Consider the following 17,643-nt stretch of genomic DNA (forward strand, 5'->3'; position numbering starts at 1 on the left):
GGGGCAGCGTATACTGTGCATGAGACTGTAATACCAGACATCACCACCAGAGGCAGCCTATAGTGTGCATGAGACTGTAATACCGGACATCACCACCAGAGGCAGCGTATACTGTGCATGAGACTGTAATACCGGACATCACCACCAGGGGCAGCGTATACTGTGCATGAGACTGTAATACCGGACATCACCACCAGGGGCAGCGTATACTGTGCATGAGACTGTAATACCAGACATCACCACCCGGGGCAGCGTATAGTGTGCATGAGACTGTAATACCGGACATCACCACTAGGGGCAGCGTATACTGTGCATGAGACTGTAATACCGGACATCACCACCCGGGGCAGCGTATAATGTGCATGAGACTGTAATACCGGACATCACCACCAGGGGCAGCGTATACTGTGCATGAGACTGTAATACTGGACATCACCACCAGGGGCAGCGTATACTGTGCATGAGACTGTAATACCGGACATCACCACTAGGGGCAGCGTATACTGTGCATGAGACTGTAATACCGGACATCACCACCAGGGGCAGCGTATAGTGTGCATGAGACTGTAATACCGGACATCACCACCAGGGGCAGCATATAGTGTGCATGAGACTGTAATACCGGACATCACCACCCGGGGCAGCGTATAGTGTGCATGAGACTGTAATACCGGACATCACCACCCGGGGCAGCGTATAATGTGCATGAGACTGTAATACCGGACATCACCACCAGGGGCAGCGTATACTGTGCATGAGACTGTAATACCGGACATCACCACCAGGGGCAGCGTATAATGTGCATGAGACTGTAATACCGGACATCACCACCAGGGGCAGCGTATACTGTGCATGAGACTGTAATACCGGACATCACCACCAGGGGCAGCGTATACTGTGCATGAGACTGTAATACCGGACATCACCACCAGGGGCAGCGTATAGTGTGCATGAGACTGTAATACCGGACATCACCACCCGGGGCAGCGTATAGTGTGCATGAGACTGTAATACCGGACATCACCACCAGGGGCAGCGTATACTGTGCATGAGAGTGTAATACCGGACATCACCACCAGGGGCAGCGTATAGTGTGCATGAGACTGTAATACCGGACATCACCACCAGGGGCAGCGTATACTGTGCATGAGACTGTAATACCGGACATCACCACCAGAGGCAGCGTATACTGTGCATGAGACTGTAATACCGGACATCACCACCAGGGGCAGCGTATAGTGTGCATGAGACTGTAATACCGGACATCACCACCAGGGGCAGCGTATACTGTGCATGAGAATGTAATACCGGACATCACCACCAGAGGCAGCGTATAGTGTGCATGAGACTGTAATACCGGACATAACCACCAGGGGCAGCGTATACTGTGCGTGAGACTGTAATACCGGACATCACCACCAGGGGCAGCGTATACTGTGCATGAGACTGTATTACCGGACATCACCACCAGGAGCAGCGTATACTGTGCATGAGACTGTAATACCGGACATCACCACCAGGGGCAGCGTATACTGTGCATGAGACTGTAATACCGGACATCACCACCAGGGGCAGCGTATACTGTGCATGAGAATGTAATACCGGACATCACCACCAGAGGCAGCGTATAGTGTGCATGAGACTGTAATACCGGACATAACCACCAGGGGCAGCGTATACTGTGCGTGAGACTGTAATACCGGACATCACCACCAGGGGCAGCGTATACTGTGCATGAGACTGTATTACCGGACATCACCACCAGGAGCAGCGTATACTGTGCATGAGAGTGTAATACCGGACATCACCACCAGAGGCAGCGTATACTGTGCATGAGACTGTAATACCGGACTTCACCACCAGAGGCAGCGTATAGTGTGCATGAGACTGTAATACCGGACATCACCACCCGGGGCAGCGTATAGTGTGCATGAGACTGTAATACCGGACATCACCACCAGGGGCAGCGTATAGTGTGCATGAGAGTGTAATACCGGACATCACCACCAGAGGCAGCGTATACTGTGCATGAGAGTGTAATACCGGACATCACCACCAGGGGCAGCGTATAGTGTGCATGAGACTGTAATACCGGACATCACCACCAGGGGCAGCGTATACTGTGCATGAGACTGTAATACCGGACATCACCACCAGGAGCAGCGTATAGTGTGCATGAGACTGTAATACCAGACATCACCACCAGGGGCAGCGTATAGTGTGCATGAGACTGTAATACCGGACATCACCACCCGGGGCAGCGTATAGTGTGCATGAGAGTGTAATACCGGACATCACCACCAGGAGCAGCGTATACTGTGCATGAGAGTGTAATACCGGACATCGCCACCAGAGGCAGCGTATACTGTGCATGAGACTGTAATACCGGACATCACTACCAGGGGCAGCGTATACTGTGCATGAGACTGTAATACCGGACATCACCACCAGGAGCAGCGTATACTGTGCATGAGACTGTAATACCGGACATCACCACCAGGGGCAGCGTATAGTGTGCATGAGACTGTAATACCGGACATCACCACCCGGGGCAGCGTATACTGTGCATGAGACTGTAATACCGGACATCACCACTTGGGGCAGCGTATAATGTGCATGAGACTGTAATACCGGACATCACCAACAGAGGCAGCGTATAGTGTGCATGAGACTGTAATACCGTACATCACTACCAGGGGCAGCGTATAGTGTGCATGAGACTGTAATACCGCACATCACCACCAGGGGCAGCGTATACTGTGCATGAGAGTGTAATACCGGACATCACCACCCGGGGCAGCGTATACTGTGCATGAGACTGTAATACAGGACATCACCATTCGGGGCAGCGTATAGTGTGCATGAGAGTGTAATACCGGACATCACCACCAGGGGCAGCGTATACTGTGCATGAGACTGTAATACTGGACATCACCACCAGGGGCAGCGTATACTGTGCATGAGACTGTAATACCGGACATCACCACCAGGGGCAGCGTATAGTGTGCATGAGACTGTAATACCGGACATCACCACCAGGGGCAGCGTATACTGTGCATGAGACTGTAATACAGGACATCACCACCAGAGGCAGCCTATAGTGTGCATGAGACTGTAATACCGGTCATCACCACCAGGGGCAGCGTATACTGTGCATGAGACTGTAATACCGGACATCACCACCAGAGGCAGCGTATACTGTGCATGAGACTGTAATACCGGACATCACCACCAGGGGCAGCGTATAGTGTTCATGAGACTGTAATACCGGACATCACCACCAGGGGCAGCGTATAGTGTGCATGAGACTGTAGTACCGGACATCACCACCCGGGGCAGCGTATACTGTGCATGAGACTGTAATACCGGACATCACCACCAGGGGCAGCGTATAGTGTGCATGAGACTGTAATACCGGACATCACCACCAGAGGCAGCGTATAGTGTGCATGAGACTGTAATACCAGACATCACCACCAGGGGCAGCGTATACTGTGCATGAGAGTGTAATACTGGACATCACCACCCGGGGCAGCGTATAGTGTGCATGAGACTGTAATACCAGACATCACCACCAGGGGCAGCGTATACTGTGCATGAGACTGTAATACCAGACATCACCACCAGGGGCAGCGTATAGTGTGCAAGAGACTGTAATACCGGACATCACCACCAGGGGCAGCGTATAGTGTGCCTGAGACTGTAATACCGGTCATCACCACCAGGGGCAGCGTATACTGTGCATGAGAGTGTAATACCGGACATCACCACCCGGGGCAGCGTATACTGTGCATGAGACTGTAATACCGGACATCACCACCAGAGGCAGCGTATACTGTGCATGAGACTGTAATACCGGACATCACCACCAGGGGCAGCGTATACTGTGCATGAGACTGTAATACCGGACATCACCACCCGGGGCAGCGTATACTGTGCATGAGACTGTAATACCGGACATCACCACCAGAGGCAGCGTATACTGTGCATGAGACTGTAATACCGGACATCACCACCAGGGGCAGCGTATAGTGTGCATGAGACTGTAATACCGGACATCACCACCCGGGGCAGCGTATACTGTGCATGAGAGTGTAATACCGGACATCACCACCAGAGGCAGCGTATAGTGTGCATGAGAGTGTAATACCGGACATCACCACCAGGGGCAGCGTATAGTGTGCATGAGACTGTAATACCGGACATCACCACCCGGGGCAGCGTATACTGTGCATGAGACTGTAATACCGGACATCACCACCAGGGGCAGCGTATACTGTGCATGAGAGTGTAATACCGGACATCACCACCAGGGGCAGCGTATACTGTGCATGAGAGTGTAATACCGGACATCACCACCAGAGGCAGCGTATACTGTGCATGAGACTGTAATACCGGACATCACCACCCGGGGCAGAGTATACTGTGCATGAGACTGTAATACCGGACATCACCACCAGAGGCAGCGTATACTGTGCATGAGACTGTAATACCGGACATCACCACCAGGGGCAGCGTATACTGTGCATGAGACTGTATTACCGGAAATCACCACTCGGGGCAGCGTATACTGTGCATGAGACTGTAATACCGGACATCACCACCAGAGGCAGCGTATACTGTGCATGAGACTGTATTACCGGAAATCACCACTCGGGGCAGCGTATACTGTGCATGAGACTGTAATACCGGACATCACCACCAGGGGCAGCGTATACTGTGCATGAGAGTGTAATACCGGACATCACCACCAGGGGCAGCGTATACTGTGCATGAGAGTGTAATACCGGACATCACCACCCGGGGCAGCGTATACTGTGCATGAGAGTGTAATACCGGACATCACCACCAGGGGCAGCGTATACTGTGCATGAGACTGTAATACCGGACATCACCACTTGAGGCAGCGTATAATGTGCATGAGACTGTAATACCGGACATCACCAACAGAGGCAGCGTATAGTGTGCATGAGACTGTAATACCGTACATCACTACCAGGGGCAGCGTATAGTGTGCATGAGACTGTAATACCGGACATCACCACCCAGGGGCAGCGTATACTGTGCAAGAGACTGTAATACCGGACATCACCACCCGGGGCAGCGTATACTGTGCATGAGAGTGTAATACCGGACATCACCACCAGAGGCAGCGTATAGTGTGCATGAGACTGTAATACCGGACATCACCACCCGGGGCAGCGTATACTGTGCATGAGACTGTAATACCGGACATCACCACCCAGGGGCAGCGTATAGTGTGCATGAGACTGTAATACCGGACATCACCACCAGGGGCAGCGTATAGTGTGCATGAGAGTGTAATACCGGACATCACCACCAGGGGCAGCGTATACTGTGCATGACACTGTAATACCGGACATCACCACCAGGGGCAGCGTATACTGTGCATGAGACTGTAATACCGGACATCACCACCAGAGGCAGCGTATACTGTGCATGAGACTGTAATACCGGACATCACCACCCGGGGCAGCGTATACTGTGCATGAGAGTGTAATACCGGACATCACCACCCGGGGCAGCGTATATTGTGCATGAGACTGTAATACTGGACATCACCACCAGAGGCAGCGTATAGTGTGCATGAGACTGTAATACCGGATATCACCACCCGGGGCAGCGTATAGTGTGCATGAGACTGTAATACCAGACATCACCACCAGGGGCAGCGTATACTGTGCATGAGAGTGTAATACCGGACATCACCACCAGAGGCAGCGTATAGTGTGCATGAGACTGTAATACCAGACATCACCACCCGGGGCAGCGTATACTGTGCATGAGACTGTAATACCGGACATCACCACCAGGGGCAGCGTATACTGTGCATGAGACTGTAATACCGGACATCACCACCAGGGGCAGCGTATACTGTGCATGAGACTGTAATACCGGACATCACCACCAGAGGCAGCGTATACTGTGCATGAGACTGTATTACCGGACATCACCACCCGGGGCAGCGTATACTGTGCATGAGACTGTAATACCGGACATCACCACCAGGGGCAGCGTATACTGTGCATGAGACTGTAATACCGTACATCACCACCAGGGGCAGCGTATACTGTGCATGAGACTGTAATACCGGACATCACCACCAGGGGCAGCGTATAGTGTGCATGAGACTGTAATACCGGACATCACCACCAGGGGCAGCGTATACTGTGCATGAGAGTGTAATACCGGATATCACCAGCCGGGGCAGCGTATACTGTGCATGAGACTGTAATACCGGACATCACCACCAGGGGCAGCGTATAGTGTGCATGAGACTGTAATACCGGACATCACCACCAGGGGCAGCGTATAGTGTGCATGAGACTGTAATACCGGACATCACCACCAGGGGCAGCGTATACTGTGCATGAGACTGTAATACCGGACATCACCACCAGGGGCAGCGTATAGTGTGCATGAGACTGTAATACCGGACATCACCACCAGGGGCAGCGTATACTGTGCATGAGACTGTAATACCGGACATCACCACCAGAGGCAGCGTATAGTGTGCATGAGACTGTAATACCAGACATCACCACCAGGGGCAGCGTATACTGTGCATGAGACTGTAATACCGGACATCACCACCAGAGGCAGCGTATACTGTGCATGAGACTGTAATACCAGACATCACCACCAGAGGCAGCGTATACTGTGCATGAGACTGTAATACCAGACATCACCACCAGAGGCAGCGTATACTGTGCATGAGACTGTAATACCGGACATCACCACCCGGGGCAGCGTATACTGTGCATGAGACTGTAATACCGGACATCACCACCAGAGGCAGCGTATACTGTGCATGAGACTGTAATACCGGACATCACCACCCGGGGCAGCGTATACTGTGCATGAGACTGTAATACCGGACATCACCACCAGGGGCAGCGTATTCTGTGCATGAGAGTTTAATACCGGACATCACTACCAGGGGCAGCGTATACTGTGCATGAGACTGTAATACCGGACATCACCACCAGGAGCAGCGTATAGTGTGCATGAGACTGTAATACCGGACATCACCACCAGGGGCAGCGTATAGTGTGCATGAGACTGTAATACCAGACATCACCACCAGGGGCAGCGTATAGTGTGCAAGAGACTGTAATACCGGACATCACCACCAGGGGCAGCGTATAGTGTGCATGAGACTGTAATACCGGACATCACCACCAGGGGCAGCGTATAGTGTGCATGAGACTGTAATACCGGACATCACCACCAGGGGCAGCGTATAGTGTGCATGAGAGTGTAATACCGGACATCACCACCAGGGGCAGCGTATACTGTGCATGAGACTGTAATACCGGACATCACCACCAGGGGCAGCGTATACTGTGCATGAGACTGTAATACCGGACATCACCACCAGGGGCAGCGTATAGTGTGCATGAGACTGTAATACCGGACATCACCACCAGGGGCAGCGTATAGTGTGCATGAGACTGTAATACCGGACATCACCACCAGGGGCAGCGTATACTGTGCATGAGACTGTAATACCGGACATCACCACCAGGGGCAGCGTATACTGTGCATGAGACTGTAATACCGGACATCACCACCAGGGGCAGCGTATAGTGTGCATGAGACTGTAATACCGGACATCACCAACAGAGGCAGCGTATACTGTGCATGAGACTGTAATACCGGACATCACCACCAGGGGCAGCGTATAGTGTGCATGAGACTGTAATACCAGACATCACCACCAGGGGCAGCGTATACTGTGCATGAGACTGTAATACCGGACATCACCACCCGGGGCAGCGTATACTGTGCATGAGACTGTAATACCGGACATGACCACCCGGGGCAGCGTATAGTGTGCATGAGACTGTAATACCGGGCATCACCACCCGGGGCAGCGTATACTGTGCATGAGACTGTAATACCGGACATCACCACCAGGGGCAGCGTATACTGTGCATGAGACTGTAATACCAGACATCACCACCAGGGGCAGCGTATACTGTGCATGAGACTGTAATACTGGACATCACCACCCGGGGCAGCGTATACTGTGCATGAGACTGTAATACCGGACATCACCACCCGGGGCAGCGTATACTGTGCATGAGACTGTAATACCGGACATCACCACCAGGGGCAGCGTATACTGTGCATGAGACTGTAATACCGGACATCACCACCAGGGGCAGCGTATACTGTGCATGAGACTGTATTACCGGACATCACCACCAGGGGCAGCGTATACTGTGCATGAGACTGTAATACCGGACATCACCACCCGGGGCAGCGTATACTGTGCATGAGACTGTAATACCGGACATCACCACCAGGGGCAGCGTATAGTGTGCATGAGACTGTAATACCGGACATCACCACCAGGGGCAGCGTATAGTGTGCATGAGACTGTAATACCGGACATCACCACCCGGGGCAGCGTATACTGTGCATGAGAGTTTAATACCGGACATCACCACCAGGGGCAGCGTATACTGTGCATGAGACTGTAATACTGGACATCACCACCAGAGGCAGCGTATAGTGTGCATGAGACTGTAATACCGGACATCACCACCAGGGGCAGCGTATAGTGTGCATGAGACTGTAATACTGGACATCACCACCAGAGGCAGCGTATAGTGTGCATGAGACTGTAATACCAGACATCACCAACAGGGGCAGCGTATACTGTGCATGAGACTGTAATACCGGACATCACCAACAGGGGCAGCGTATACTGTGCATGAGACTGTAATACCGGACATCACCACCCGGGGCAGCGTATAGTGTGCATGAGACTGTAATACCGGACATCACCACCCGGGGCAGCGTATACTGTGCATGAGACTGTAATGCCGGACATCACCGGACACAGTATCTCCTATACAGATAATATACAGATAATATACAGGTAATATACAGATAATATACATCTCCTATACAGATAATATACAGATAATATACATCTCCTATACAGATAATATACAGATAATATACATCTCCTATACAGATAATATACAGATAATATACATCTCCTATACAGATAATATACAGATAATATACATCTCCTATACAGATAATATACATCTCCTATACAGATAATATACAGATAATATACATCTCCTATACAGATAATATACAGATAATATACATCTCCTATACAGGTAATATACAGATAATATACATCTCCTATACAGATAATATACAGATAATATACATCTCCTATACAGATAATATACAGATAATATACAGATAATATACAGATAATATACAGATAATATACATCTCCTATACAGATAATATACATCTCCTATACAGATAATATACAGATAATATACATCTCTTATACAGATAATATATAGATAATATACATCTCCTATACAGATTATATACATCTCCTATACAGATAATATACAGATAATATACATCTCCTATACAGATAATATACAGATAATATACATCTCCTATACAGATAATATACAGATAATATACATCTCCTATACAGATAATATACAGATAATATACATCTCTTATACAGATAATATACATCTCCTATACAGATAATATACATCTCTTATACAGGTAATATACATCTCCTGTACAGATAATATACAGATAATATACATCTCCTATACAGATAATATACATCTCCTGTACAGATAATATACAGATAATATACATCTCCTATACAGATAATATACAGATAATATATAGATAATATACAGATAATATACATCTCCTGTACAGATAATATACAGATAATATACATCTCCTATACAGATAATATACATCTCCTGTACAGATAATATACAGATAATATACATCTCCTGTACAGATAATATACAGATAATATATAGATAATATACAGATAATATACATCTCCTGTACAGATAATATACAGATAATATACAGATAATATACATCTCTTATACAGATAATATACAGATAATATACATCTCCTGTACAGATAATATACAGATAATATACAGATAATATACATCTCCTATACAGATAATATACATCTCCTATACAGATAATATACAGATAATATACAGATAATATACATCTCCTATACAGATAATATACAGATAATATACAGATAATATACATCTCCTATACAGATAATATACAGATAATATACAGATAATATACAGATAATATACATCTCCTATACAGATAATATACATCTCCTATACAGATAATATACAGATAATATACATCTCCTATACAGATAATATACATCTCCTATACAGATAATATACAGATAATATACATCTCCTATACAGATAATATACATCTCCTATACAGATAATATACAGATAATATACATCTCCTATACAGATAATATACAGATAATATACATCTCCTATACAGATAATATACAGATAATATACATCTCCTATACAGGTAATATACAGATAATATACATCTCCTATACAGATAATATACAGATAATATACATCTCCTATACAGATAATATACAGATAATATACATCTCCTATACAGATAATATACAGATAATATACAGGTAATATACAGATAATATACATCTCCTATACAGATAATATACAGATAATATACATCTCCTATACAGATAATATACAGATAATATACATCTCCTATACAGATAATATACAGATAATATACATCTCCTATACAGATAATATACATCTCCTATACAGATAATATACAGATAATATACATCTCCTATACAGATAATATACATCTCCTATACAGATAATATACAGATAATATACATCTCCTATATAGATAATATACATCTCCTATATAGATAATATACAGATAATATACATCTCCTATACAGATAATATACAGATAATATACATCTCCTATACAGATAATATACAGATAATATACATCTCCTATACAGATAATATACAGATAATATACATCTCCTATACAGATAATATACAGATAATATACATCTCCTATACAGATAATATACAGATAATATACATCTCCTATACAGATAATATACAGATAATATACATCTCCTATACAGATAATATACAGATAATATACATCTCCTATACAGATAATATACAGATAATATACATCTCCTATACAGATAATATACATCTCCTATACAGATAATATACAGATAATATACATCTCCTATACAGATAATATACAGATAATATACATCTCCTATACAGATAATATACAGATAATATACAGATAATATACATCTCCTATACAGGTAATATACAGATAATATACAGATAATATACATCTCCTATACAGATAATATACAGATAATATACATCTCCTATACAGATAATATACAGATAATATACATCTCCTATATAGATAACGTACAGATCCCATACATTTCCTATAGAGCTAGTATACATCTTCTATACAGAACAGATACAAGGTGACCTATTAATGCAGAATTGCTGTATACTTTATATTGTGTATATCTGCTTCTCTCTATAGAATGTTTTTTCTTATTACAGATCACTTAGGTTTTACATTGCACTGGTTGCTGGAGCCCCAGCAGATACCATTATGACAGGTGGGGGAGGGGTATGGGGGCTTCCTATTATGTCTTTTCAGGTGTCACTGTAAGAAGATATGGACCCCTCCTCCTCTGGGCGGCTGGGGGCAGGATGGACATATAGATGGGTTTACAGAAAAATCTGACCTTTCCTTCCTCTCTGTCACGAATAAGGAGATTACAAGGAGGTAAGAAGTTCAGGGTCTCCAGGAACAGGCCCTCAGCCAAGTCTTAAGAACATCAGGAAAGTTGTCAGAGGAACAAGATGTATGAGGAAGATACATGGGGGAGTAAACATCTCCACGGAAATAATAAACTTCATCCAAACACCAAAGAGGAATGAGGAGGATTGTGGGAAAATCACCCTAAGTCCTGTATAGACCTCAAAGAGTAGATGACATGACAGTCACAATCCACAGGGTTGGTTCTTATATATAGTACAATATAGAGAGAAAGCAATCCATGGATAGGAGAGCTCCACCGAAGATCTTACAGTCTAGGAGAAAACCATAGGTAGATGAGAGACAGGACAGCACTGCCCAAGATCTTACAGTCTAGGAGAAGACCATAGGTAGATGAGAGACAGGACAGCACTGCCCAAGATCTTACAGTCTAGGAGAAGACCATAGGTAGATGAGAGACAGGACAGCACTGCCCAAGATCTCACAGTCTAGGAGAAAACCATAGGTAGATGAGAGACAGGACAGCACTGCCCAAGATCTTACAGTCTAGGAGAAGACCATAGGTAGATGAGAGACAGGACAGCACTGCCCAAGATCTTACAGTCTAGGAGAAGACCATAGGTAGACCAGAGATAAACAGGACAGCACTGCCCAAGATCTTACAGTCTAGGAGAAGACCATAGGTAGACCAGAGATAAACAGGACAGCAATGCCCAAGATCTTACAGTCTAGGAGAAGACCATAGGTAGACCAGAGATAGACAAGACAGCACTGCCCAAGATCTTACAGTCTAGGAGAAGACCAAAGGTAGACCAGAGATAGACAGGACAGCACTGCCCAAGATCTCACAGTGTAGGAGAAGACCATAGGTAGACCAGAGATAAACAGGACAGCACTGCACAAGATCTTACAGTCTAGGAGAAGACCATAGGTAGACCAGAGATAAACAGGACAGCACTGCCCAAGATCTTACAGTCTAGGAGAAGACCATAGGTAGACCAGAGATAAACAGGACAGCACTGCCCAAGATCTTACAGTCTAGGAGAAGACCATAGGTAGACCAGAGATAAACAGGACAGCACTGCCCAAGATCTTACAGTCTAGGAGAAGACCATAGGTAGACCAGAGATAGACAGGACAGCACTGCCCAAGATCTTACAGTCTAGGAGAAGACCAAAGGTAGACCAGAGATAGACAGGACAGCACTGCCCAAGATCTCACAGTGTAGGAGAAGACCATAGGTAGACCAGAGATAAACAGGACAGCACTGCCCAAGATCTTACAGTCTAGGAGAAGACCATAGGTAGACCAGAGATAGACAGGACAGCACTGCCCAAGATCTTACAGTCTAGGAGAAGACCATAGGTAGACCAGAGATAGACAGGACAGCACTGCCCAAGATCTTACAGTCTAGGAGAAGACCATAGGTAGACCAGAGATAGACAGGACAGCACTTCCCAAGATCTTACAGTCTAGGAGAAGACCATAGGTAGACCAGAGATAAACAGGACAGCACTGCCCAAGATCTTACAGTCTAGGAGAAGACCATAGGTAGACCAGAGATAGACAGGACAGCACTGCCCAAGATCTTACAGTCTAGGAGAAGACCATAGGTAGACCAGAGATAGACAGGACAGCACTGCCCAAGATCTTACAGTCTAGGAGAAGACCATAGGTAGATTAGAAATAGACAGGACAGTACTGCCCAAGATCTCACAGTCTAGCAGAAAACCATAGGTAGACCAGAGATAAACATGACAGCACTGCCCAAGATCTTACAGTCTAGGAGAAGACCATTGGTAGACCAGAGATAAACAGGACAGCACTGCCCAAGATCTTACAGTCTAGGAGAAGACCATAGGTAGTCCAGAGATAAACAGGACAGCACTGCCCAAGATCTTACAGTCTAGGAGAAGACCATAGGTAGTCCAGAGATAAACAGGACAGCACTGCCCAAGATCTTACAGTCTAGGAGAAGACCATAGGTAGACCAGAGATAAACAGGACAGCACTGCCCAAGATCTTACAGTCTAGGAGAAGACCATAGGTAGACGAGAGATAAACAAGACAGCACTGCCCAAGATCTTACAGTCTAGGAGAAGACCATAGGTAGACCAGAGATAAACAGAGCAGCTCTGCCCAACATCTCACAGTCTAGAAGAAGACCATAGGTAGACCAGAGATAAACAGGACAGCACTGCCCAAGATCTTACAGTCTAGGAGAAGACCATAGGTAGACCAGAGATAGACAGGACAGCACTGCCCAAGATCTTACAGTCTAGGAGAAGACCATAGGTAGACTAGAGATAAACAGGGGAGCTCTGCCCAAGATCTTACAGTCTAGGAGAAGACCATAGGTAGACGAGAGATAGACAGGGGAGCACTGCCCAAGATCTTACAGTCTAGGAGAAGACCATAGGTAGACCAGAGATAGACAGGACAGCACTGCCCAAGATCTTACAGTCTAGGAGAATATCATAGGTAGACGAGAGATAAACAGGACAGCACTGCCCAAGATCTTACAGTCTAGGAGAAGACCATAGGTAGACCAGAGATAGACAGGACAGCACTGCCCAAGATCTTACAGTCTAGGAGAAGACCATAGGGAGACCAGAGATAAACAGGGGAGCTCTGCCCAAGATCTTACAGTCTAGGAGAAGACCATAGGTAGACCAGAGATAAACAAGACAGCACTGCCCAAGATCTTACAGTTGAGGAGAAGATCATAGGTAGACCAGAGATAGACAGGACAGCACTTCCCAAGATCTTACTGTCTAGGAGACCATAGGTAGACCAGAGATAAACAGGACAGCACTGCCCAAGATCTTACAGTCTACGAGACCATAGGTAGACCAGAGATAAACAGGACAGCACTGCCCAAGATCTTACAGTCTGGGAGAAGACCATAGGTAGACCAGAGATAAACAGGGGAGCTCTGTCCAAGATCTTACAGTCTAGGAGAAGACCATAGGTAGACCAGAGATAGACAGGGGAGCTCTGCTCAAGATCTTACAGTCTAGGAGAAGACCATAGGTAGACGAAAGAAAGACAGGGGAGCTCTGCCCAAGATCTTACAGTCTAGGAGAAGACCATAGGTAGACCAGAGATAAACAAGACAGCACTGCCCAAGATCTTACAGTCTAGGAGAAGTCCATAGGTAGACCAGAGATAAACAGGGGAGCTCTGCCCAAGATCTTACAGTCTAGGAGAAGACCATAGGTAGACGAGAGATAAACAGGGGAGCTCTGCCCAAGATCTTACAGTCTAGGAGAAGACCATAGGTAGACCAGAGATAAAGAGGACAGCACTGCCCAAGATCTTACAGTCTAGGAGAAGACCATAGGTAGATGAGAGATAGACAGGACAGCACTGCCCAAGATCTTACAGTCTAGGAGAAGACTATAGGTAGACCAGAGATAGACATGGTAGACAGAAGAGCTCTGCCCAAGAGCTTGCATTGTAGGAGAAGACCATAGGTAGACTAGAGATAGACAGAATAGAAAGGACAGCATTTCCCAAGAGCTTACAGTAGAAGAGAAGACCATAGGCAGACGAGAGATAGACAGGGGAGCTCTGCCCAAGATCTTACAGTCTAGGAGAAGACCATAGGTAGACCAGAGATAAACAGGACAGCACTGCCCAAGATCTTACAGTCTGGGAGAAGACCATAGGTAGACCAGAGATAAACAGGGGAGCTCTGCCCAAGACCTTACAGTCTGGGAGAAGACCATAAGTAGACCAGAGATAAACAAGGGAGCTCTGCCCAAGATCTTACAGTCTAGGAGAAGACCATAGGTAGACCAGAGATAAACAGGACAGCACTGCCCAAGATCTTACAGTCTAGGAGAAGACCATAGGTAGACCAGAGATAGACAGGACAGCACTGCCCAAGATCTTACAGTCTAGGAGAAGACCATAGGTAGACCAGAGATAAACAAGGGAGCTCTGCCCAAGATCTTACAGTCTAGGAGAAGACCATAGGTAGACCAGAGATAAACAGGACAGCACTGCCCAAGATCTTACAGTCTAGGAGAAGACCATAGGTAGACCAGAGATAGACAGGACAGCACTGCCCAAGATCTTACAGTCTAGGAGAAGACCATAGGTAGACCAGAGATAAACAGGACAGCACTGCCCAAGATCTTACAGTCTAGGAGAAGACCATAGGTAGACCAGAGATAAACAGGACAGCACTGCCCAAGATCTTACAGTCTAGGAGAAGACCATAGGTAGACCAGAGATAAACAGGGGAGCTCTGCCCAAGATCTTACAGTCTAGGAGAAGACCATAGGTAGACTAGAGATAAACAGGGGAGCTCTGCCCAAGATCTCACAGTCTAGGAGAAGACCATAGGTAGACGAGAGATAGACAGGACAGCACTGCCCAAGATCTTACAGTCTAGGAGAAGACCATAGGTAGACCAGAGATAAACAGGACAGCACTGCCCAAGATCTTACAGTCTAGGAGAAGACCATAGGTAGACGAGAGATAAACAGGGGAGCTCTGCCCAAGATCTTACAGTCTAGGAGAAGACCATAGGTAGACCAGAGATAAACAGGACAGCACTGCCCAAGATCTTACAGTCTAGGAGAAGACCATAGGTAGACCAGAGATAGACATGGTAGACAGAAGAGCTCTGCTTAAGAGCTTGCATTGTAGGAGAAGACCATAGGTAGACTAGAGATAGACAGAATAGACAGGACAGCATTTCCCAAGAGCTTACAGTATAGGAGAAGACCATAGGCAGACGAGAGATAGACAGGACAGCACTGCCCAAGATCTTACAGTCTAGAAGACCATAGGTAGACCAGAGATAGACAGGGTAGACAGAAGAGCTCTGCCCAAGAGCTTACAGTCTAGGAGAAGACCATAGGAGGACAAGAGATAGAAAGGAGAGCAGGGGCATAACTATAAATGACTGGGCCCCATAGCAAACTTTTGATTGGGGCCCCCCTTCCCGACTGACCACTAAGCCGTTAAGTCTACTCATAACTGCATAACTGCAAGTGCTCATCAGGAGTGCCTGACGTTTAAGGGACATTTGCAGAACCCGGGAGGCCTGCTTGACCACCTGGTGCTGCAAATGATGACAGCTCAGGGGGCCCAGTGTATTGATGGGGCAGGTTCCATAGCAGCCACTATGGCTGCTACAGAGGTAGCTATGCCCCTGCAGGAGAGAACTGCCCAGAAGAGCTTACAGTCTAGGAGAATACCATAGGCAGACAAGACATAGACAGGAGAGCACTGACCAGAAGAGCTTACAGTCTAGCAGAAGACCATAGGTAGATGAGAGACAGGATAGACAGGAGAGCACTGACCAGAAGAGCTTACAGTTTAGCAGAAGACCATAGATAGATGAGAGACAGGAGAGCACTGACCAGAAGAGCTTCCAGTCTAGCAGAAGGCCATAGGTAGATGAGAGATGGACAGGATAGACAGGAGGAGCCACTAACTGGGGGTGGGGTGAGACCACAGGGGGTGATGTAGGACTTCTGATCAGGGATGACATCACACCACCTTCTCAACAGATTATAGAACCAATCTGATGGCATCGCGGCCAGGAACGTTACTGATAGAGATGAGCGAATCCGTCCAAACCCAAGAATGCGGCATGCGAAAAAAGTTAGATGCCGCCCTAGGGAGTCCAGGAAAACATGGATACAGCCTATGGCCTATGACTGTCAGGAGGTCTATGGCTGTATGCATGTTTTCCCAAAAGCCTTCGGGCTGCATCCAACTTCCTCAGCCACCAGAAATTAAATGAAGCACACTCGGGTTCTGACGGATTCTCTCATCTCTAGTAAGGCTAGGTTCACACTGCATTTTTGCAATCCGTTTTTTTCATCCGTTTTTTGCAAATAACTGATGAAAAAAACGGATGCATTTGTGTGCATCCGTTTTGATCCGTTTTTCCATTGACTTCCATTGTAAAAAAACGGA

Source organism: Dendropsophus ebraccatus, chromosome 1 (genome assembly GCF_027789765.1).
Source record: "Dendropsophus ebraccatus isolate aDenEbr1 chromosome 1, aDenEbr1.pat, whole genome shotgun sequence".
NCBI classification, from domain to species: Eukaryota; Metazoa; Chordata; class Amphibia; order Anura; family Hylidae; genus Dendropsophus; species Dendropsophus ebraccatus.